General features: G+C 28.6%; 1 protein-coding gene across 1 annotated transcript in view; it reads right to left on the reverse strand.

Moving 5' to 3' along the window:
• LOC102678366 (tyramine receptor 1-like) overlaps positions 1 to 23,737 on the reverse strand; it is a 77,047-nt gene that overhangs the window by 31,801 nt on the left and 21,509 nt on the right. The window contains 1 exon segment of the mRNA XM_031513091.1: positions 5,813 to 5,996. The gene's annotated coding sequence lies outside the window, so the exon portion shown is untranslated.

The following is a 23,737-nucleotide window of genomic DNA, read 5'->3' on the forward strand; positions in this document are numbered from 1 at the left end:
GTCGAATAAAGGAGAAGAAAGAGAGAGAGAGAAAGAGAGAGAGAAAGAGTCAAAATAAATATAGAACGAAGAAAACCAAGTATACGTTGACCTGTTCGTGGTTTCTTTATTGCTTTTCGCGATAAAGCTCACGCTAAAGACCAACCTTCAAAGCGGTTCTTCGTTGGAGGAATTACGTGACTTTCTTCAACCGGTTTTTAAATTTCCTCGGAATTCTCGTCCTCGACTATTATTGTTTAAAATGATTCAGAGATACATGTCAATACTCCATAAATGAATCTGAATGTTAAAATAAGTAAAAAATATAATATGAAATGTACAATCATCTCAGAAAATAAGTTTACTTTTAACTTTTAAGTTAAATTATTGCTGCAAATTGATTAAATGATTTGTATGTGAAAATTTAAATGAATGAACTTTTCATTTTTAATATGACAAAGATAATATAAAAAATTTTTTGAAAAAAGTAATAAACTTTATAGAATTTTGATTTAAATTCAATAATTTAAAAAGAAATTTGTTAAAAAATGATAAAGAAAATAAAAATATTTTTATAAATATGTTAAATTCTGAGTGGAATAATATAAACATAATTATTATTAATAAATTAATCCTTAATATATTGTATCATCTTAAAACTATAATATAAATCTAAACTATAGTATATATAATAATAAAAAATATCACGTTTGTAATTAGTTTTATTGAAATATATAATATCAATATATTTAATATCAATTTGAATTTTAAATATTTATCTTTGATATACTTTTCAATAATAAAAGCTGTAATGAATAAAATATGCATTTTTAATTTTGTTTTTATTTGTTCATTATTAAAAAATCAGTTCATTAATATTTATTTATCATAAATCATAATTACAATTTTCATATTCATGCTGATCATTAATTTACTTTCCCAGATAATTTTATGTTCTATATATATAGATAACTTAGTTTTCAAATTATAAATAATTAACGATACTACTTTATAGTATGAAATGAAAGATGTTATTATGCCTTACAATTAATACTTCTAACCTTCCAAATAATATGAGTTTCAAAACTATATATAAAAGTATAAATAAACTATGAATTTTCGATGAAATTTGAATAAATTACTTTATTAATAATAATGAATTTTTTTAGAAATAAATTTTGCAATTGATAAATAATTTGATTATCTTATTCAATATACTATATTGTTAAATTGTAAAAGAAAATTCTATAACTTAAATTTATAATTTGTTAAATTGTTAATATTATTAAATTATTGTGCAAAAGAATAAGCATTTATATTTTTCAAATAATCTCCATTTTGCATTTCTATTCATGAATCATGCATATTATTTATTTTCCTTAAATATTAAATGTTTAAAAAAAAATAAAGATCTAATGAAGATCTTGAAAATCAATAGAATAAAACATAGCAATTTTTTTTAATCATTCTTGACTCGAAAATTAAAGATTGCACAGTATATGTTTGAACAATGCTTTTTATTTATTTCAGTGTATAGATTCATCCCTTGAAAGGACAAGTATCTTGTTCATAAGAGCAATATTTTGATATTTATAATTTAATTTAATCTGCTTCAAGTGTAATTTATATACTTTCAATATATTTTCATTTATATATTTCGATATTTCAATCAATAGTCCTTTACACAAAGTGCCCTGCGAACTGTGAACAATCAATTGGAGGAAAAGTGATTCTACATGCAACAATGAATCGCAAAATTTTTTTCATTTAAAGCTTTGTTTTCGAATAAATCAAATTTGACAATTTTTCAAACACAAATAAAATCAATAGATGACTATTTTACACAGAAAAAAAATCTATTTATTTGAAAAGGAACGAAAAATATAAAATATACATAAATACATACATATACAAAGAATAGTGTATATTTTTTCATTTTATATTTACCTGTATAATTTTAAAATTACATTCTGTGTATCGAAACTGATCACTTGATTTTGTACTATACATGAAAGAAAAACATCTGCTTTCGTGATCGATTTTCAAGAATACTATAACTCAAAACGCAAATCCTCCCTCGATACTCTAACCCTCTCTGATCCTAATTCCCTATTCTGACGGGTAATTAACACGATTCCCATTTGTCATAGTCACGATAAACCATTTTGCAAATCGCCATTGTTTCAACAGACTCGCTATTACACATCCTGCCGGTCATTGAAGCAGATTTCGAACAGCCTAATCGAAATTCGAGCGTAAACTTAACTCAATCATCTTGACGAACTTAATTCAAAAACTTTATGGATCCATCGATGGAAATCGACGTTCGACAACACGATCTGACTCGTGTTAATAAAGTAACAATAAATATCGAGCTTGGCCAGGGAACACATCAAACGTTCGAGCAGTTCTGGGTTTGTCTTTGTCGCCGAGGCAATCGATAAAGCTTAATTGACTCGAACATGAGAGAGCATTCGTACGTTACATCGACTTCGTCGGTGAACCGGGTCACGGTTTCAACTATTCCGAAATTTTCGAGGGCTGTTAGAGTCGAACCATGTTAGAGAGAAACCCGATCGTGTGCGATTACCGCCACTGTTTCACGAGTTTTTCATGCGCGGAAAAATCGTTGAAGGAAGCTGAAAGCTTTCGAGAAAACGTTTACCCTTATCCTCTTGCTTATCCTTGTTGAATAAAAATTATTTCTAAATTATTATTCAATTATACTTTTGCATAATATTAATTATTTTCTACGTCTGTTTTCTTTTTTAAATTTTAATTGAAGTTTCTTATCCGAATTAACTGAACTTTTTAACGGAGGAATTAATATTTAACGCGTTCACGTGCTTTGAGAATTCATGTTTCGAGGAAAATTGCATCGAGGAATGTAATGCGAGGACAAAATTCTTTTTTTTCTTTTTCTTTTTCTTTCTTTTTTTTTTTTTTTGTTGTTCCTAATAGAGAACAATTCGTGTTTCAGGGAAAATTGCACAATGAAATGGAACGACAATGTAATGTGCAACAAAATTCGTTTTTTGCTACGCATGAATTTTAATAAAGAGCAAAAGTTGCCTTCTATAATTATGAATTATAATCACTTACAGATTTTTATTTAGATTATATATCCTCTTATTTAAATATTTAATTTCTCTTAATCTGTTAAAATTCGAATTTAATCAACGAACCACTTAAAAATTATTATTTTCATTAATAATAACTAGAGTAACTTTCTTCTTCATATTTACATTGTATTTACACCTTTTATAATTCATTTCTTCAAAACTAATAAATTTGAATAAGATAAGAATACTCGATAATATAAGAAAAATTAAAATCCTCAAAATCTTTGTTTAAAAAAAAAGAAAGAAACCAAAAAATTTTTTGCATACGAGATCTGGAAGAAGATTGAAAAGAGGATCCTTTTCTAAAAAAAAATGATCCTATTCTTTTCCATTCCATTTTATCGAGGATATATAACAGGGGGAACGGGACGATTAAAAAAAAATATCTCGAAATATGTACGCGGAAGTATGCCGAAGAAGAAACGTATTATGTAAAACGAATATAGACAATTGACTGCACAATAGGCCGGATAAAGGGGTTACCGTGACGAGTGTTCCGCGATTTAAATCATCGAATATGCACCGCTCCCCATTATACACGCTCCAAGTGACGAATTAAACCTCCAATTACAGCTTCGATTAATGACCACGACTGCGGCCGGACAACAAGAGGATTTTTCAAACGGGATACCGAGCGACAAACGATTTTTCCTTTTCGTTCTCTCTTTCTCTCTTTCACTCTCTGTTTTTTTTTTTTTTTTTATTTTATTTTATTTCAAACGTTTATCGCGTTACCAACCGAGTTTTTCGCAGCAATGAGGTGAGATGAAATAACTCTCGGTGATTAATCATCTAGTTAAAGAAAAACTTCCATCCATGGGAATGAACGCAAGCGCACAAGCGCAGTGTGAAATGTTTCCATGAGATATTTTACGATTTCTATGCGCGTTAAAGAGTTGTAATATTTCATTCAGGGTATTGTCGCGTGACGAGGACCTTTTTCACGGAGCCCATCTTGATTATCTTAATTGTATCAAGTGATTCTTTTGAATAATTCAAGTGCGATGGGGACGAAACCACGGGTAAGGAAATTGTTCGAAATCCGATCGGGGAAATTATATTCAATGAAATCGTTGTTTGAAGGTTAATATCTTTGTCTATATCCCTTCTTTTTCTTCTCTTTGTCTTTTCGTCTCTCGTTTGAAGAACGCAGAATGGAAATTTGATGAAATTCAGGCTATAATTTAGACGAAGAATTACGAAAACGGTGGCGATATTTTACAGGCTCGAAAACACGATAATTAATAATAAAATATATAATCTATAGAACGATTACTCGCAATGGGAGAACGGCGCGTCATATTTCTCGGATTGGAAGCCGCTTTAGGGATCATAGTGTAACTTAAAATTGAATTCGCGCCATTATTGAGTTATCGTGTAATTGTATTTGATTAGGAAACAAAGATTCTTTTTTTTTAAATTATACAGAGTGTCTCTGATTTCAACTTTATTCGAAATGTTATAAAATGTTTTAGATAAATGATATTGAAAGAAACATATTAATTCTGTTTTTTTAATATGTATTTTCTTTAAAATAATATTGTTCTTGTATATAAAAATTATTAGTTTAGAAGATATTTCAATTTCAATTTTGTAAAACTTGAAGTAAAAAAGAATCACTTTGCATATTCCTTACTTCTTGTACAATATTAATTGTTAGGTATACATGAGTTAATGTTTTTTTTTTTTATAGAGAATAGAGCCGTATTGATTAATATATTAAAAAATATATAATTTTATTTAAGGAAACAAAGTTGACTTTCACATGAACTTTACGCATCCACTCATGGAAAAATTAATAATACAGGAATACGTCTCCCTTGACATTATTCAACTTTTATCCGAAACATTTTCTATTACACCGTAATAAACACTGAGGAAATGAAGATATCGAATGAAATATCTTTTTTTTTATTCTCTATATCGAAAACTATAATACTTAATCAATTTTAAATCTGATATTAATTATATAAAAAAACAGATGAATAAAAAAGAAGAGTATATTTTAAACTGATCAATTTTCAACATCATTGTCAACACGATGAGTATATTAATACATTAAAAAAAATATATATCGATATGAAAATAAAAAAAAATGCGAGATTACTTTGCAATTTTCGAAAATACATTTATTTACACATATCAAACATACGCTTACGATACATCTACTCGATACCATTTAATTTTACCCCATAAAATTTCATACTCTTGCTCCATCGATTAAAAGCTATGGCTTAAAACCCAGCTGCGTCAAATCCCCTAATATATTTTCTGTGTGCATCGAAATTGTGAATTTCATTACATTCAAACATTAAACGAAAGGTTTTTCGATCTCCACGTTTCGTGTTACATTGTGTACAAATACAACTCATCCCAAATCGTTCCGATTAAAAACAAAAATTCCTCATGATGAAATTCATGATGAAATTGTTGACGGTTCGTAACGTGAAATTTTCAAACAAAGATCTTCCAAGTGTACGATCGTTCAACGATAAACAATAATAATAAAATGTCTATAATGCACAGTCAATAAAAGTTAAAGCGGTTCTACATTCACACACAGATTGTGAATTGAAAGGGGGAGAGAGTAAGGGAGGAAGAGGAAGAGGTGGAGGTTGGAAACGCGGTTTCGAAAGGAATGATTGGCAATTTAATAAAGTTCTTTAGTTTTTCCAGGGGGAGGAACGATAACCGGTGATGATAACACTCACCGTCAATCCAACGTCACGCTCCCAATAGTCGTCCAGTCTTCTCTGTTCGAGCCCCGGCCGTCGAGTGCACACCGAGCGTCACATTTTTGGTCGTCTGTTTCCGGTAATCGGCCCTTCGATCGATCAATTTTGACGGGTTGTCGGGCCAGAGCGGATCATCAATTCCTATCGTGGACTATGTCGTCTGCGCAAAAAAAGAAAAAGGAAAAAGAAAAGAAAGAAAGAAGGAAAGGGTAATAAGAACGACGTCAGACGAGGAGGGAAATACCTCCTCGAGGTACGAAGCCACGTGGTTTAATCGGCGTTAACCGATTTCGCCGATCGATACGTGAAATCGAATTTCTCCCCCACCCTCGGAGGGAAGCGAGCAACGTAACGACTCGTGACAACGAATTGGATTTATATTCGTTCTGTCGGACGAAGCAACGAGACAACAGAAAAATTGGCCCAATAAAACTATAAATGACTGGCAGTGATTTATCTTCCGCCGGATCGATTCGCGCCGATTCTAATTCGAATCCAGTTCTGACTCTCTCTCTCTCTCTCTCTCTCTCTCTCTGTTATTTAGATTTAGACAGAGCCATCGATTCGAGCTTTCGCCCGATTCGTATTTATTTTACGATCTCGGGATTGAAATGCTTGTGTGTACTTCATAAAGCAACGTAAATATGTTAATTTTATATATAAACGTATTGATCAATAGCCGACATGGAAATGAATGACATTGAATCATTTATTACGAAAGTTATGTAAATCGGATCTTTTTTGTATTTGTTTCTTGTATTATTTCATTGGGATTTAAAATTAAATATTTAAAATTTTGTATCTCCATCGAATTAAAAATATTATTAAAGAATAGCGAGTTTAATTCACTTTCCAATGAATTTAAATGGATATAGGTAAATTCATTTTAAACTAACTTTGTTTATATATATAGGATATAGTAGGATATAGTAAATTTTTACTGTATGTATATAAGAATAAGAAAGCATTATTTAATTTCAATTTTTTTTATTTTAATTAGATTAGATTTTGTTTATTTAAGTGTAATTGTAAATAAGAGGAAAAAGCGATAATGTGGAAAATTCTGGTAAATTGGTAACCTTCAATAAAATCAATATTAAACTGATATCTGTAATTTAATATTGGAATACATTGTTTAGCAAAAAAAAATGACATTTAACAGATTTCAAATATATTCAGTTTTTTAAACATTTTCATGAAATCAAGAAATTTTTTTTTTAATATTTTATATATCATTTAGATAGTTTGATATTTATTCATTGTAATAATAAATTTTACAAAACCTTTTGATTATTTATAAATATAATAAAAAAACATTACATTTACTATTGCTTATATTTATATTAGTAATGTCATAGTTCATACTTTATATTAATAATAAAAAAAATAATAATAATACTAAATTTACTAAATATATTTGTAATTAAATGTTTTTCTTTTTATATGAATATGAAAAGAATTAAATCAAAATCAAATTTAAATCATTTAAATGCATTAATTTTGAAAACAATAAAAAAACTAGAGCTCCACATTACCACTTTTTCCTATATACTACACAATTTTACTCTTTAGCTTTACTCGGTATTTAATTAGATCACGAAAAGAGGACTTGCTCCACTTTCAAAATAAATGAACGTTCAATGCCAATTAAAGAACTTAATATTGATAAAAGAATATTAATATCTTAAAATATAATAAGGAAATTATTTATAAATAAAAAGTTCATACTGAATAATAATAAATTCTTCATTTTCTCAATTTTCACCAAAAATGGATTTATTCTACCTTCATAATAAATAGTTCAATTTGTAATTTTGCTTTCTTAATATCATATCAGTTATAAACTTGATATTTTTTTCTTAACAATTAATTTTTATCGTACAATCTTATAAAATTCTAAAAAATAAAAGTATTTATAACTAAGTTATAATAAATTTATAACCGTGATAAAGTAAGATATGATAAAGTATATCTCTTTTTAAATTAATTTATGTTCTAGATTAAATTTATGTTTTTTACTAAAAGAATTGATATAATAATATATATAATTATAATAATTACATTTTTTTAATAATATTGTGCGCTATTATTATGTTTATTATTGAATACAAATAATTATTTGTATTTATATAACATCATTATATTACAATCATATTTCATAATCTGAGACATATTGTTATTATAAGTATTTGAAAATTGTACAAATAATTGAAATAAATTTCAAACCTTACAACTTATGAAACTGTTGATCAATCAGAATTGTTTAAAGCTTAACGAGCTCCTCTTACATTAATTAATCCTGCTTGATCAGTAACCGACTAACATGAGTCTGAATACTACTTGATTACCAAGTATAGACTAACTGATTGCTTCCAACTCTGATTGCTAACCAAATTCCTAATACTGATTTCAATCCTTAACTTTAGTTTTCATTAACAATTAATCATTATCTTTTGATCATAAATCTGATTATTTACGCTTGTATTCTGTTATAAAATTATTTATAAATTTTTTTCATGTAAAGTCAATTACATTTCTTCTTTTTTCTTCTATTTTTCTTACATGAATAAAAAATGGAAAGACAATTAAAGATGACAATATTATAACATTTATTTAAAAGTTTGCTTAAAAATGATAAATTGATTTATCATTATTATTTATAGTGAAAAATGATTCGTACAATTGGATGAATTTGTAGATGTATAAAAATCAAATATACTTCTTGTGTATGTATTAATCAATGTATCTTAATATTTATCATGAAAAATTCATCTTATTTAATTCATTGATTTATATCCAAAAATCATTTAAGAGTGTAAGAGATATTTTAATTTCCATTCCATTGCTATAAAATCATTTTTTTATAAATTATAGATGCAATAGGCATTTATCTACAGAATATATAATAATAAAATGTGCTTTTAATGATAAATTAAGATAATATCATGATAAATGAGTCTGTACGTGTTAAAAGAAATACTGAAATATTAAATCAAAATCATAAAATATTTATTCTTAATATATTTTCTTTATTAAATTTATCTTATTCTACAGTCGAGAATTATAGATTTAGAGAAATCGCAAATTATTTAGAAATTGTAATTAAAAAAGGAGAAACATTGTCTCGAAATATTAAAAAAAAAATAAAAATTCTTGCAAACAAAAAGCATACGAAAGAATTTCTTTCTATCTCTTAATTCATTTCTACTTTATCTACTATCTACTATCTTAATACCCTTTCATAATAACTGACATACAGATAAATAATTGCTTCTCTTTCTCTTTCAAATTAGATTTTGCTTTTCTTGATATCATCCAACATATATAAAACATTCTTCGATAATAAATCAAGATATAATAAATCAAGATGATTTCTACAATAATATACAAGGTGTTTAAAAAAAAACATTTATATTAACATCATGATTGACTGGCTTCTTCCACTTGGTATTTTTTCTTTAAACTCTCGCGACTTCTTTCCAAAATTTCTGATCTTTTTTGATATGTTACATCCAGTTTTGATGAAAAATTGTCACATAAATTATCGAATACAATATATAAAATAATCAATGAATCAAATAATAATAATTTAAACATGAAAACATGAAAAAATAATTATAAACGATTAAATTTTACATTTAGTTTTTTTTTTTACTTACTACTACTATATATATCCTATGAATCTCAGGTAACTTTTCTGTTTTTCACCTTATATAAACAAATCTACGAGCGATCGTATCTCAACTTGAGACGACTTTCAACTATATAAATCAGCCATAATCTATAAACGTGTCATATATGTTTTCTCTGGAACATCGATTAACGGGTCTCGTTTCACTGTGCAGGGTCAAGTTTAGCGATCCTGTTCGGATTAAACGTGGCAGCTTCGTCGGTCGGAAGCGCGTTACCAGGGTGAAAGGGTGGTGTTTCACAGGGGCGCGTTTCAACGCCAGCGGTTCGGAAATTTCGTTTCACCTTCGATGCAAACGAACAGGATTTCGAAGCCGACGGTAAGGGAAAATTTAATTCGGGTCTTAACCCAGTTCCGGAAGAATGCGCACCGAGAAGGACCCGAAACGAGCGTCGATACGCTTTTGCATCCGCCTCGAGACCGTATCGAAACAGCTCGAATCAACAAACTGAATACGTACACAGGGATTCTTGCGACTCGTATGTCTCTTTTTTGACGAGAGAAGGGATTGTAACCCCCCCATGTTAACTTCAACCCCTGATAAAGATGACTCTGATGTTAAAGGAGTTCAAGTTCGAGTTCAGAAAATTCGAAGTTTGAAAGAAGTTTCATTCGGAGACAAATTGACAAGAAGCTTGAGATGTTACAATAATTCAAAGATTCTATCGAATTTAAAGTATGTAAAAGAGTTTTGATTTTTCTTCAATTTTTATTCCTCGATGAGACACGTAATATCGATAATATCATTAAAATATCGATAACAAATGAACTATGAGTTATTTCTATTTCTTCTTATTCAAATTTATTATTAATAGAAATTATTATTGTTAATAGAAATAATTTAAGTAAACTACAGTATAATTTTTCGATAAAATGTATTTATTTTTATTACAAATAATATTTTTATCTTAATAACAACTTTCAATAAGAAGAATATAGAAACTCTTAATGATATTAATAATCAATAATTATAATTCTATGCATAAGAAACTATCAACCCTCTGATTACATATCTCACCAAATCTAAGAAAAATTCCTCGAATTGAGTTGAAGAGGAAATACACAAAAATACCAATGTTTCCCAAGAAAACGGATCTGCGATTTTATAATAAATTTTTACGAGTGTAGAAAATTGAGATTGGAAAATGTCGTTTCAAGATCACCATTGGAAACCATGCCGAAATATTCTAAGAAATATAGAATCCCAAAGGTCCTTCAAGTACTCCAAGTTTCTCTTAAAAACGACAATTGTCCTCTCGCAACTTCACTTTACATCCTTTTATTAAGTGTCTTAACAATTCTCTTCCCACGCGACACGATACTAGAAGTAACATTGGAAGAATTAACGACGTTCCCTTGGGTAATCTTTCGCGAAACTATTATACATATTGTACAATTAATACTATTGTACCAGCTTAGACGGTAGAATCCCTAATTATTTTCACAGTCGTGAAAGCTATCCAAGTTGGCACGTGGAGGGAGGGGATCTCTGCACAAGTCTGTAAGCACTCACTTGTTTCGAGAACAGCGATGCGGCCGGAAATGAAGATCTCCACTGTTGTTAAGTTTACCCTACTAGCGGAAGGAAAGTAAATAGAGCGATTGTTTGAGATTGAAGATTATCTTTAACGTGCTATGTGACATGTAAGTTGCTATACGATCAATTTATACATTGATAATAAATTTAAATCAAATCTAAAATTGGTTCTTCATATTTATCATCGATTTTTCAAATGAGTGTTTGGAAGTTTAATAAAATTTGGAAAATAATAAATTTTTACAATAAATTTAAGAAAATTATATTAAATTTATTAGATAAAGAAAATTAAGAGGATATTTATTAAGTAATTTATTAATCTATTATTAGATTATATACAAAAATAACTATTGTGAAAAATAACTGATTTTAAGTGAATAGAGAATATGTAATAAGGTAGATATTTGAAGTTTTAAAACTATTTAAAATTCTATTTAAAAATAGATTTTTTTTTCACTTCTGAATTCATGAAGGCTTCTGTCGTGATGAGCTTTTAGTGAAAATAAAAAGCTCCTTCCCTTTGAAATATTTCTAAAAAATTCGAATCCAATCTGTTAACTCTTTCGCAATCTCAAGAGAGATTTGAAGAAACTTTAAGAATAATTCTACATTTTTCATAATTTAAATGTTACTACAATTGTTACAATTATTACAATAATCACGAAAAATCGAAAGAGTATTATACTTTCTTGCATTTGACATCAAAATATTCCAAAATTTCGACGATAAATTATTCTAAAATTCTTTGAAACTTTATTACATTGTCAGAAGGATTAATCTATTATACTTGCGATTTACTTGATCCCACGATTAATCGTAGCTGAAGATTTAACTAAAATTAAAGCTGAAGATTTAAAAGACGAGGAAATCTTCCCGACTATTCGTTAACCTTACAGAATTACAGTATTATTCCAGAATTATAAAGAATTTTCACGAAGAATTCTCGAATCTTTACGATTACTCGATTAAACTGCCGAATTATTCCCCAATTTATCGCACATACAATTGTAATCATAAAATATCAATAAACCTTTTTGCTCGATATGATTTCCATTTACCACCATCTGTTAATTAATCGAAGTGTTAATTAACACGTACCCCCATCGATATCGACCAGGTAAATGGCAGTATATAATATAATTTCTCAGTTGCGTTAAGCTTACAGGTTTACATATTCGATCACTAACACAGAAATACTACAATAGGAGGAAAACGTTTATGTATTATTTAAACGTTTACTAAACGTGGAATATTGGTCACTCCAACGACGCGACGTTGCGATAAATTACCAGAAACGAGAACACAAACGGAACATTGTTTATTCATTTCGTCCACGACAATTTTTCCATTATTCCTATAATATTTAAATCGAAATCGTATCGATAACATTGGTGATGAAAGGCGAAAACAAAACATTGTAAATAAAATTTATTTCCCGAATCGACCGACATATAACCCGGTTCCAATCATCGCAATCATTGACGTTTGGTAAACGGTGTCGAGTGATTGACCGACGCGTTATTGCCATTTTTCGGATGATGCAAACACGTTTGGGGGGAAATTTTCGAAAACGTAACATTGTTGTTGTATCCTCGTAATCATCGTGTCGATCGTGATGTCGATAATCCGCAAATTGAACTGCAATCTCTCTCTCTCTCTCTCTCTCTCTCTCTCGTAAATGTCTTGAAAGCTCTCATTCTACTTTTGTCCCATTCGTTTCTTCACCCATCATTTTACATTAACGAACCGGCTAGAGAATCACGAGGCAAAGTCCCCGCCTGTCGTCAAAGAAAATTTCCATTCCGATTTTTCTTCCGCCTTGTTAAACCCTTGCAAATCGTCGAGATCGAATAAAGCACTTCCCTGACGAACGTCGAACTGGATTTTCCTTCGCGAAATCACATTAAACAATATTCCTTTTGATATTTCAGGTACCGTTAAAACGTTCGGTACATTTCACGCAATTTCCACAAAGGGGAAAGGGGGAACTGGTTGTTCAATGCTAGGTGTTCCCTCGACCACGACGGATGAAAAGGCTTCGTCCAAGTTTTTCAAATTCTTTTTTTGACGGCCGCCGACATTTTGTCTGAAAAATCCATCCACTATAAATTCTAAGACGTCCCTCTCGTTTCGAAATTCCCTTTGATATCTGAAATGTCAAACACCAACTTAATGAGCAGAGTCGAGCCCATCACTATGTTTTTCGACCACTCGGCACAAAGAAAACCGCATATTCCCTTCGTCGACGAGGCCAGTCTCGATTCGAATTGTCTATCGATCATCGAAAAAAATAGCATCCAATGGGGAATCGAAACAAACACGAAATTTAATTAACTTTCTGTCTGTTAAATGTTTTTTCTCTTATTCGTGAATTAACGATCACGAGGCAAAAGGTTTCAATGGTGTGGAAAAACAGTTGACAGTAACATAATAAAGTAAAAGTAACTAAAACGATAGAACTTTATACGTTTATTATATTATAATCGTGAAATCTTAAAGTAAATCGTTTCGCTAAACATTCTAAAACGATAACAATGAATTATTATTATAAAATCGAACATAAATGATAGACGAATTAAATGTAGAATAAATAATTTATTTATTCTAATGTTTGATAATAAGTTTTCAAATTAATTTGAAAATATTTTTTAATTTTTTTTTGCATTAAAGAATTGATTTTATTAATTGTTGTTCTACGTATTATTTTTTTCTGGAAAAATTGAAAAAAAATGAGAGAGATATCAATTAAAATAAAATATATGAAATTATATAAGATAAGATAGATTATATTAATTTTCTCTTTCTAATTTTTCATAACATAACATAACTTTATATAAATGTCATTTCATTAGTCTCTGATTAGATAACCACTAGCTTTGTAGAACGTAAATAGATAAATTATATTGTTTCGCAAAATACGTGACTCACATTAATATTCACGCATTATGATGCGAAAGATTTTTTCTTTTCACATTTTTTATAATAGTTTATTAAATTAATTATTTTTACTATTTATATAGTTAGTAAAAACTAGTTAGTAAATTTTAATGTACATAAATTTTTGCACTAAGTGGTGAATTAAATAATGGCAAAAAGTATGAAAAAATATGTATGCATGATGATTTATTGTTTATTTATTGTTACTTAAGAATAAAATTAATAAAAAAATTTGCGAATATTAATATTAGAAATAACAAAAAATTTTTTTTTATTTCTAAATCTAAAGCTAGCTTAATTTAAGTTTAAAATCTAATTTAAGTTTTATCTTAAAAATTATATTAATTTAATTACTTCTGTGTTTTTTAATTTTTAAAAAAAATAATCTTTTCATCTATAATTGGCATAAGATTTTATCCCATTCTTAAAACGAAACACGGATTAAAATTACGCTCGTTGAGCATACATCCTCCTGCAACTCATCAACCGATTAAGAATATTGAAATCAACTGAACGTGCGAAATCTGTTCGACGATTTTAAAACTGGAGGATTTTACGTGCGAATAAACCAAAACTCCTAATTTCTTCCAATAACGCGTATAATTCAACATGAGCATGAAAACAAGAATGATTCCACTCTCTCGTCGTGACACGTTTCGACACCTCGAATTTCTTTTTTGCTCCATGTTTCCTTTTCAATATTTTCACACAGTTTCGCACGAGAAAGAAAAAAAGAAAAAAGGCAACGAAGAACTCGTTTTCACACCTCACTGTTAATACTGCGCATCAATTATGAAGTCAGTAAGTAAACCTTGCACCTTCGAACAATTAGCGTCACAATTTCCCTAGACCAACGACATTAATAACAATGCAATTACAGCTCCGTTTTCATCACCGAATGCAATAACTCTTGTATTCAAACTCTATTAGAAGAAATTACAAACAGCACCGGCGATAAATTTGCCGAGAAAAGCCCCATGCATTATTTACTTTGAGCATGGAACATTGTGAAGGGCCAATAAAAAACGATATAAAAGTGGCAATTTTTATTATTTACGTGAAAGAAATTTTAAATAGATTTGATTACTTATACTTTTCAATTGAGTTTCTTTTATTTAGAATCATATTTCATCTCATCTATGAACATATTTATGAACATAATATGATTGAATATGTTTGATATATAATAAATAGAGAATTAATTCGATAAGTTCGATAAATATTACAACAATATTTATTTTCATACCTTTTATTCTATAAATATATTCTATAAATATATGAATAATATTATTAATTTGTTTAAATTGTATTGTTAAATAAAATTAATATACAGTTTGGTAGTTTTATCTATCTTATGGAACTTTTTCTAATAAACATTTTAAAATAATTTATTTCCATGAAACTTTTATTAAAAGATTTTAAAATATCTATCCCACGAGAATGCAAAAGCTTCTTTCCTTAAAAATTTCACAAAATATTCTCTTAATACTTAAATAAATTCGAATAGAAAAATTTATTTACAAATAACAAAAGAGAATCGTTTGTTATCCGATTATATATTTCAAAGAAAATATTTATAAAATTCTATAATATGAAACTTCTAAGAAATTAGAATATCTCTTGTCACAAAATATTTATCCAAATTCACGTAAACTAAATTTTATCTAAATTCCAAAACTTCCTTCCAAGCTTTAAAACTGACATCTCCATAAATTCACACCGAATTGGTACACAGTTCATCGTTTTTTATAGCACCACGATTCCCGATGATTCGATTTCACGAAGAGAAAAGAGACGTGCAGAGGGCAAAAACCTGTGGACGATGCGGAGGGTGTATTTAAGCCACGCGACATTGAGCGTCGGAGTGTTGCTGGCAAGCTTCCACCGGAAAATGAAATTCTCGGAGTTCGCCGATATTGAACGAACCACCCCTAATGGGAAGTAGAGGAAGCCGAAAAGGAATCGCGACCTATCCTCTTCAAGAGTGTTTCTGCAACGCGCCATTTGTCAATTCTGTAAGTCGATCGAACATCTTTTGTTCTGTTAAATAATTGTCCGACTCGTCTATGGTTATTTCAAGCGCATGGATTGTTTTATTTATTTATTTTTTTTAAAGTCGCCTTTTCATTAATCAATACGAAGAATTAATTGTTAAAAGAGAACATTGTATATTTATCGAGTAATAAATATATTGTTAAATATCTCAAATACTTTGGCATGTATTTTAAATAATACACAGGATATTCCCTGTGTATTAGTTGAATATTTGAAAACTAGGGCGGAATAAAACGTAGGAGTAAAATTCTTTTTTGCTATTCGTAACTTCTGAATAAAAATTTTTGTAATATTTAGACTGTATTATTTCTATTGATTTTATAAATTTTTACTCGCTAATTTGATGTTGATTTCAAATAAAATGTTTCTATTATGTAAAAATAATTTTGGATTTGAATTAGATTAAAGAAAATTATTTTAAAATATCAATGAATTTTAACAATTAAAAATATTACAATTAATGCTATTGTAATATTAATTATTGTAATATAATTAAAAAGTCGCAAATTACGTTGAAAAAAAAACAAAAAAATTAAAATCTTTGGCAACAACACCATCAAAAATTAATTTTAAGAAATAATCTTTTCCATACAAAATCTAAAAGATTAAATTTTCTTTTAACAATACAGAATGATGATCATACAACGATTTCTCCGTTCCATTAAACACGTTTTGCATAAAAATCCACAATCTGCTGATAACTTAAACCGCCATAATATCTCGATTAAAATCGTATTAAAAGTTCCACGAGTTCTTCTCGCTTCCATTCGAAATAAAGGACAACGCACCCTTACCAATCCATACCAAGTCCCTAGAGACTTGATTTAATTTTTTGTCCAACTTGATAAAAAAAACCGAAATTCTTGAATTCCAACCAAGTTCCGAATTCGAAATTTTTAGCGACGAAAGAAACGAACGAAGGAAAAAAGGGAACGAAATAATAAACAGCGTGCACGATGAAAAGAAACGAAAACACGTTAAATAAGAATGGAGAGAAGGGGCGAGCATCGCATTTATTATTTACTTCGTAAAACGGATATGGAAGCGCGGCTAAGACGAGTTCATTTACGAGTTCCCAAGATACGACTTCCTTTTCTCCACCTCTGTATAGCGCGAAGAAAAAGTTAAGAGACCGAATATCACGGATAGACAGGAAGGGAAGAAGAGATACTACCAATCAGGAGTTTGGGATTTCAGCCGTGGGATTTTGTTAAAGGAGTTTGCGAGCGAAAGCCGGGACACGTCGTCGAATATCGAAAAATCTGTAAACAACGTAAAACCTCTCCCTCTTTCTTTGAGCGAGGTGTATATATGCACACCCTCGACGTGCGTGATCTTATGCGGAAAACAGGGACTCGGATTTTATCGTGATAAAACAGTATCATTAGAGGATATCTCGAGATTTCGCGGCTAAGCTGGCGATGTCGCGTTAAGCGGATCAACGATATCGATTTTTAACCCCTGGCAAGCCTGGGGATATGTGGCGAAATGATAAATTTCTCTTGTGGAAAAGAGAAAACTTGTTAAAAATGAAGTGAAATTGATCTGTTGGCTTTCGTAATTTGTGTCACGTTGCTTATACGCGAAAGAAGGATGGAAAAAATATTATACGCTGTGCCTTTCTCGCCTACAATAGCCCGAGGATGAAGATTCAAACAGATTCAGAGCTTTGTCTCTCTTATTTTTTCCTGTTATCATCCCGTGACTTCTCGTTTTAATATATTTTTGGCACAATTACGATATAATGATACAATTTAATCGACGAATTTCCCTTATCTTGGTAAATAAAAAGTGTGATGATAACGCGAATTGTGTATATTGATTTAAATTCAAACAGTTGTAATTATTCATAATTGAATTAATGATTAAACCTTTGTATATTTCGATGTACATATCTGTATATAAATGTATCGCTTTATAATGTTAACTCGTTAATATACGTGTATTAATGTAATGTACAATACGTGCATTATATGGATGTAATCATGGAAGAATCGATTCTTTGAAAAGGGGAAACAAACGTTAAAAGTTAATATAGAAAAATGTCAATCAAGGTTTACTAAGTTATTAAGTTATAAAGCAATTGAAGTTTGTGTTAAACGAAATAGAATAAGATCGTTCTATCTTTGTTAAACTGTCATCACACTATGTTCTCGCCTCGTTTCATCCAACGCAAACTTAAATTGCTTATAACTTAATAAATATATAACTTATAACTTAATAAATAAGCCTCGACCGACATTTTTGTATTGCAATTTTTGCGTTTGATCTGAATCCTATAAAATATACCCACCAAAGATATTCTATGAATATATTAACATATGTTATATTATAATCTTATGTAACATGGAAGCATTCGCGTATCATATATTACATAGATCGTTGAATTTGATTATTATATTATCATAGTATCAAAGTAAAAAAGAAAAAAATAAATATTAATTTAAAAAAAAAACATGACATTGTCATTTTATGACATTATTCTAAATTTAAAAAATTTTAAAAATAAAAAAATTGTCATTTTACTCTGTAGAAAAAATGTTGAAGCTTTTTCATTTCTCTTAAATATCTATCATTTGCGAGAAAAATGTTGGGAATATAATAGTATAATATTTAATTATAATATTTCCCTCTCACGATGAAATTAAAAATTTAATTAATTTAAATTAATATCAACTCTACAATATTTAACATAATGCATAATTAAAATAAAGCAGAAAAGAAATCGCTCATATTTACAGATAAATTGTATAATCATCAAATATGGAGAGAATTAAAATTAGCAAAGCATTCTTTTGTATCTGATTACACATAAATCGTTATTTAATCAAATCAGTTCTTCAAGGATCATAAAGCTAATGCACTGTCAAAGGATAATTAATTAATTAAGACACGAGAATCAATTGTCAGGCCTCAGAGAAAATTTCTCAAAAGTTGGAATATTGTTTTTAAGAAAACTGATTAATCAAAAGATCTTGAGAGACTCTCCACTAACTAAGAAACTGATTCCTGCAGTAGAAGAAAACGAAGTTCAGACAAAGATTCAACTTGAGTTCAATTCAGTAATTCAGTTTAGTAAAGTTATGCGGCCATACGGCAAAGTCCACTCATTGTTGATTTAGTATAGTCTCGATAGGGAGACATAGTCGATAATTCGGTTAGTCTCGTTCAAGAGACTCGGAATCAATTAATTCCAATCAATCAGAATCAGAATTGGATATCCTTGCGATACTAGACGACGTGTAACGTTCAATATCTGCAACTCGTCTTGTAATTTTAATATTTTAATTTAAATCTCATATGCAATAAATAGAATATTTCATCAATAAATCGTATCGATAAAAATAAAATATCACATAACACGAAAAATTGTAACAAAAATATAAAATGTGTTGTAAATATTTTCTTTAGTGAAGTATTTTTTTTTATAAAATTCTATATTTCATTTTTATAATATCAAATTTTTGTAAACATAAGAAAATACTACAAATTGATATAAAATATCATATATTTGCATCTAATTAATAAATATGTACATATTATAATAAATATAATGACGTATAAATATTTTTTGCAATTATTAAATATTTCCATTTCAAAGTTTAACTTCCTTCTTATTATTTATATCATTTATTAGACATGTCTTATATCGATTATTGATTTAATTTCGTTATACTTCTATTTAATTTTTTCACAATATTGAAAGGAAATTAGAATCAATATTTTATCACTATAATCAATATACAAATAAAAAAATATCTATATATCTTGTATCAACGAATAACATAAACGTATTTACATATCTTATATTATCTCTGTATAATAGAACATCGATTATCCAAAGTAATTAGTATACATTATTAGATAGGTAAATACGTATAATCTATTCGTATTATCTAAATGGATATATGGATCATACTATATTAAGACAACTAAATAATCGATATTCTAGAATTTGGATAATAGATGTTCTACAATGTCGAACTGACAAGAGAGAAAGTGTATTATCATATTTTTGGCAGTATAACTATTCAATAAAGAATTTATAGACTTCTAGTTACTTCTAGTTAGATATTAGAGTTTTACTTTTACCAGAAAAACTTATCGCCATAAGTTTGCACGAAAAAAAACTTGGATCATCCTTTGTTATATCTACCTATACCTGAAGACAAAGAAATGTGAAACATTTTCGTAGAAATTTTGAATAGAAATTAATTAAGAAAAAGAATAGAAAAGAGAGACCTATCGTTATAAAGATAAAATAGATATGAGAAAATCATTGGTGTCATTTCAACGGGGGTTAAATTCAGTCAACCATTTACCATTCGAGCATCGTCCCCGAAACGCGCAATCGTTTCCCACGTGGGCTCTCAACTCTCTCGAGACTCGTTCCTCAAACATATTTGCTCGAAAATGTACACACACAAGGCGGATATCGACGGATACGAATATACAACATAGTTTGGCGAAATGCGGGCCGGAGACAGAGAGGAGGACACAAATATTCTGGAATATTTTCATTGGAAAATATAGTGGGAGCAGTAGACACATTTTGCGTGTACGAATGTGTACGAAATCCTTGGAAACATGGGAATGATGCATTCTAAATCTTATTACCCGCCGCTCTCCTTTCTTCCCATCCTTTCGTTCCGATCGATTTAGGCGTTTCGACGATAAACACGGTTAACCTTGCTACCGTATTCGATATCGATTTTCTATACGATGCATCGGCAATTTCAATCGTTGAAAGTGTAAAGAAGAAGCATGATTTATGGACGAATTTAAATAAGAAATACGCGCACGTATTGCTCGTACGGATATCAAAGATAGATAGGATTAAGGTGAGGATCGTTTTCGAAATTGTCAAAATTTATACAGGAGAATAATTTTGAGATTTATTCATTTTGTCATTTGAGATATGTAAAAATTGCGCTTGTGATTTATTAAATTTAACGTGTGATTATATCACGTTGAATTATTTTGCATTTCTGATCTGAAACTTTTCTTAAAATTATAAAAAATTGAAACAAATGCTGACAATTTTAATAATTATATCAGTTTTTTTTTACAACTTTATAAACTCAAGATATTATTTGTATTATTGCAATTTGACAAAACATTTTAACTCGTTTACGTGAGTTTCCTCTATAAATTGTAATTGAAAATCTTATAGCAAAAGAAACAGGACAAATTCAGACCACTTCTGAATTATTACGCGTGATACTATGCATTGTTTGGTGAAAGTTTCAGTTTGCTGATCAAATAAAAGATAAAATTTATTGCAAATGTGTATTTATGTTCTCCTATTATATTCATTGTTCAATAAAATAATACAGAATAATTAGTTATTTTTTATTGTCTATGAAAACTGTCAATGTTTTGTTTTCATTTTTTATTGATAAAACAATAAAGCAATAAATCAATGAACTACGCTTCTTTTCTTATTCATCGTTATACATAGAGTCTAATTCCAAATTTACTTATTAATAATATCTGTATAAATATATTTTATAAAAAAAATCTTTTCTAATTTATTATTATTATTATTTTAATCTTTTTCCTACAATTTCTATTTGTTTTTATTAAAAACGGTTGCATTAGGCGAACCAAAAGAACGAACTATGGTTATAAAAGAAAGGATGATCAGTGACTTCTTGGCAAATACCTTTCTATTTCGTCTGTCGAAATTCGCGGGAGAAGGATATACCACGAATCTGTCGATACAATTTCTCAGTCTGGCGGAGCAATTTTTCGTCCGATCGAGCATGCAACTAAAGAAAACAGACGGCGATTGTTTTCTCGTAGTTTCTTCGACGAAAGTCTGTAAAAATAATCGGACAACCATTTCATCGTTACAGACTTTTCCCAATGTTCTCCTATTCCAAAATTTTGCGAGATGCTCGATACTCCCCCCTCCCCAATAATTTTATTCTCGAATAGCCGTGTAAGCATCGTAGCTTACGCTTTAGTTTATATTCATGAAATGAGGTAACGATGTTCACGATCTTTATAAAAGCAGCATTGCTGCTTCGTTAGTTACGAAACGGCATTTACGAGCCACCAGAGAGGCTGAGAAATGGTTACCTTCTTAAAAGGTAACAGAGAAAGCTCGACCGTTGAAGTAGAAATTTCAACGAGAAGAAAGGAAAAATTCAACTTTCATATATAATTCCATTAAATATATTTGATACAAGAGATTATTGTAATCAAGTTGTTTTTTTAAAGAAAAGTAAATTGTTGATAAGTCGAGCAATTAAGAATTTATCTAGATTATGGAATATTATCCGTATAATCCTTCACAGACTTAGAATACGTTTCAAGATTATTATAAAAGATATTAACGATTGTAGAGAAATGGTCGAAAGCAATTAATCTGTCTTTATTTTTTTTTTTTTTGGATGATTCATGACAGGAATTAGAATTTAGGAAGTATTTAGCAAATAATTTATTAATGATCATGTTAAATTTTTTCAATTATTATCGAAGACATATTGTTGTCAAAAAAGCTACGAAAGTTAGAAATAACAAATAAGTCAATGTTATATTATCTATTTAAATGAATAATATAATGTTTTTAGAAGATCTTATAGTCATAGAAATATTTAATTATTCATAATATTTATTTTCACACAATATGGAACAAAATAATCATCTTGCAATTTAAAAAAAAATATTTTTTATTAGAGAATATGTAATGAATATGTAATTGATATGTAATGAATATGTAATTTGATTATGGAATTTTAATGTTCAGAAAATAATTATTGAGATCAATATTTATTTCAAACTTCAATTTGAAATAATGTTTCATTTATTGAATTTAATTTATAAAGGAACAATGTTTACATATTATTCAAACAAAGAATTCATATATTTGTACTACACTCTGATATAAAGAGATTTTAATATAAATCTATTTTGATCTATTGTTAATACTGTAAAATACTAAACAATAATAAATAAGAAAATATTATTGAATGATATAATTCTATACAATTACAACATCATTTTCTCTGATTGTAGAATTGGAAAAAAAATTTCTAAATAGAGTCATGCACTGAAGCAGAAATTTTAAGTCAAGATAGTGCTTCGAAAGTTGATGGAAATGCAAAGTCTAAATTAGAGGAAACATTTCTCGCGAGCTGTTGATGAGAGTATTACATTTCCTTAAAAAAATATTTTCTTACATTATTACATAACCTCATTAATATATAGAGAATATTATACGTAATTTTAAAAAAAAATTTTGTTAATTCGAAAATCTAGATTGATTTTGAAAATGAATACTTTCAAGATTCAATGATTTACAATTAAATGAAAAATGGAATCGTTACAAAAAAATATATTACTAATATATTCACTATTTTTTAATAATATTATTAACTACACTAAAGAAGAAAATTTATTTTATATAAAACAATCTCCCTATAATACTTATTCTTAAAAGTTTATAATTACGATAATAAAAAAAAAAGAAAAGAAATTCACGTTATGCATTAATAGATTATAGATAAATTTATTCGTTCATAAAATTAGCAAATAGTCCGATATATGGATGGAAATAATATAAATTAGAGATCCCAGAGAGAGATTGAAAAGTATGAAATAAATATATTTTCCAACGAACTGAAAAGCTTTCGATGCAAAGGCGAACTACATCAAAGTACTTTTTTTTTTTTTT

Source organism: Apis dorsata, unplaced genomic scaffold (genome assembly GCF_000469605.1).
Source record: "Apis dorsata unplaced genomic scaffold, Apis dorsata 1.3 scaffold_577, whole genome shotgun sequence".
Classification (NCBI taxonomy): Eukaryota; Metazoa; Arthropoda; class Insecta; order Hymenoptera; family Apidae; genus Apis; species Apis dorsata.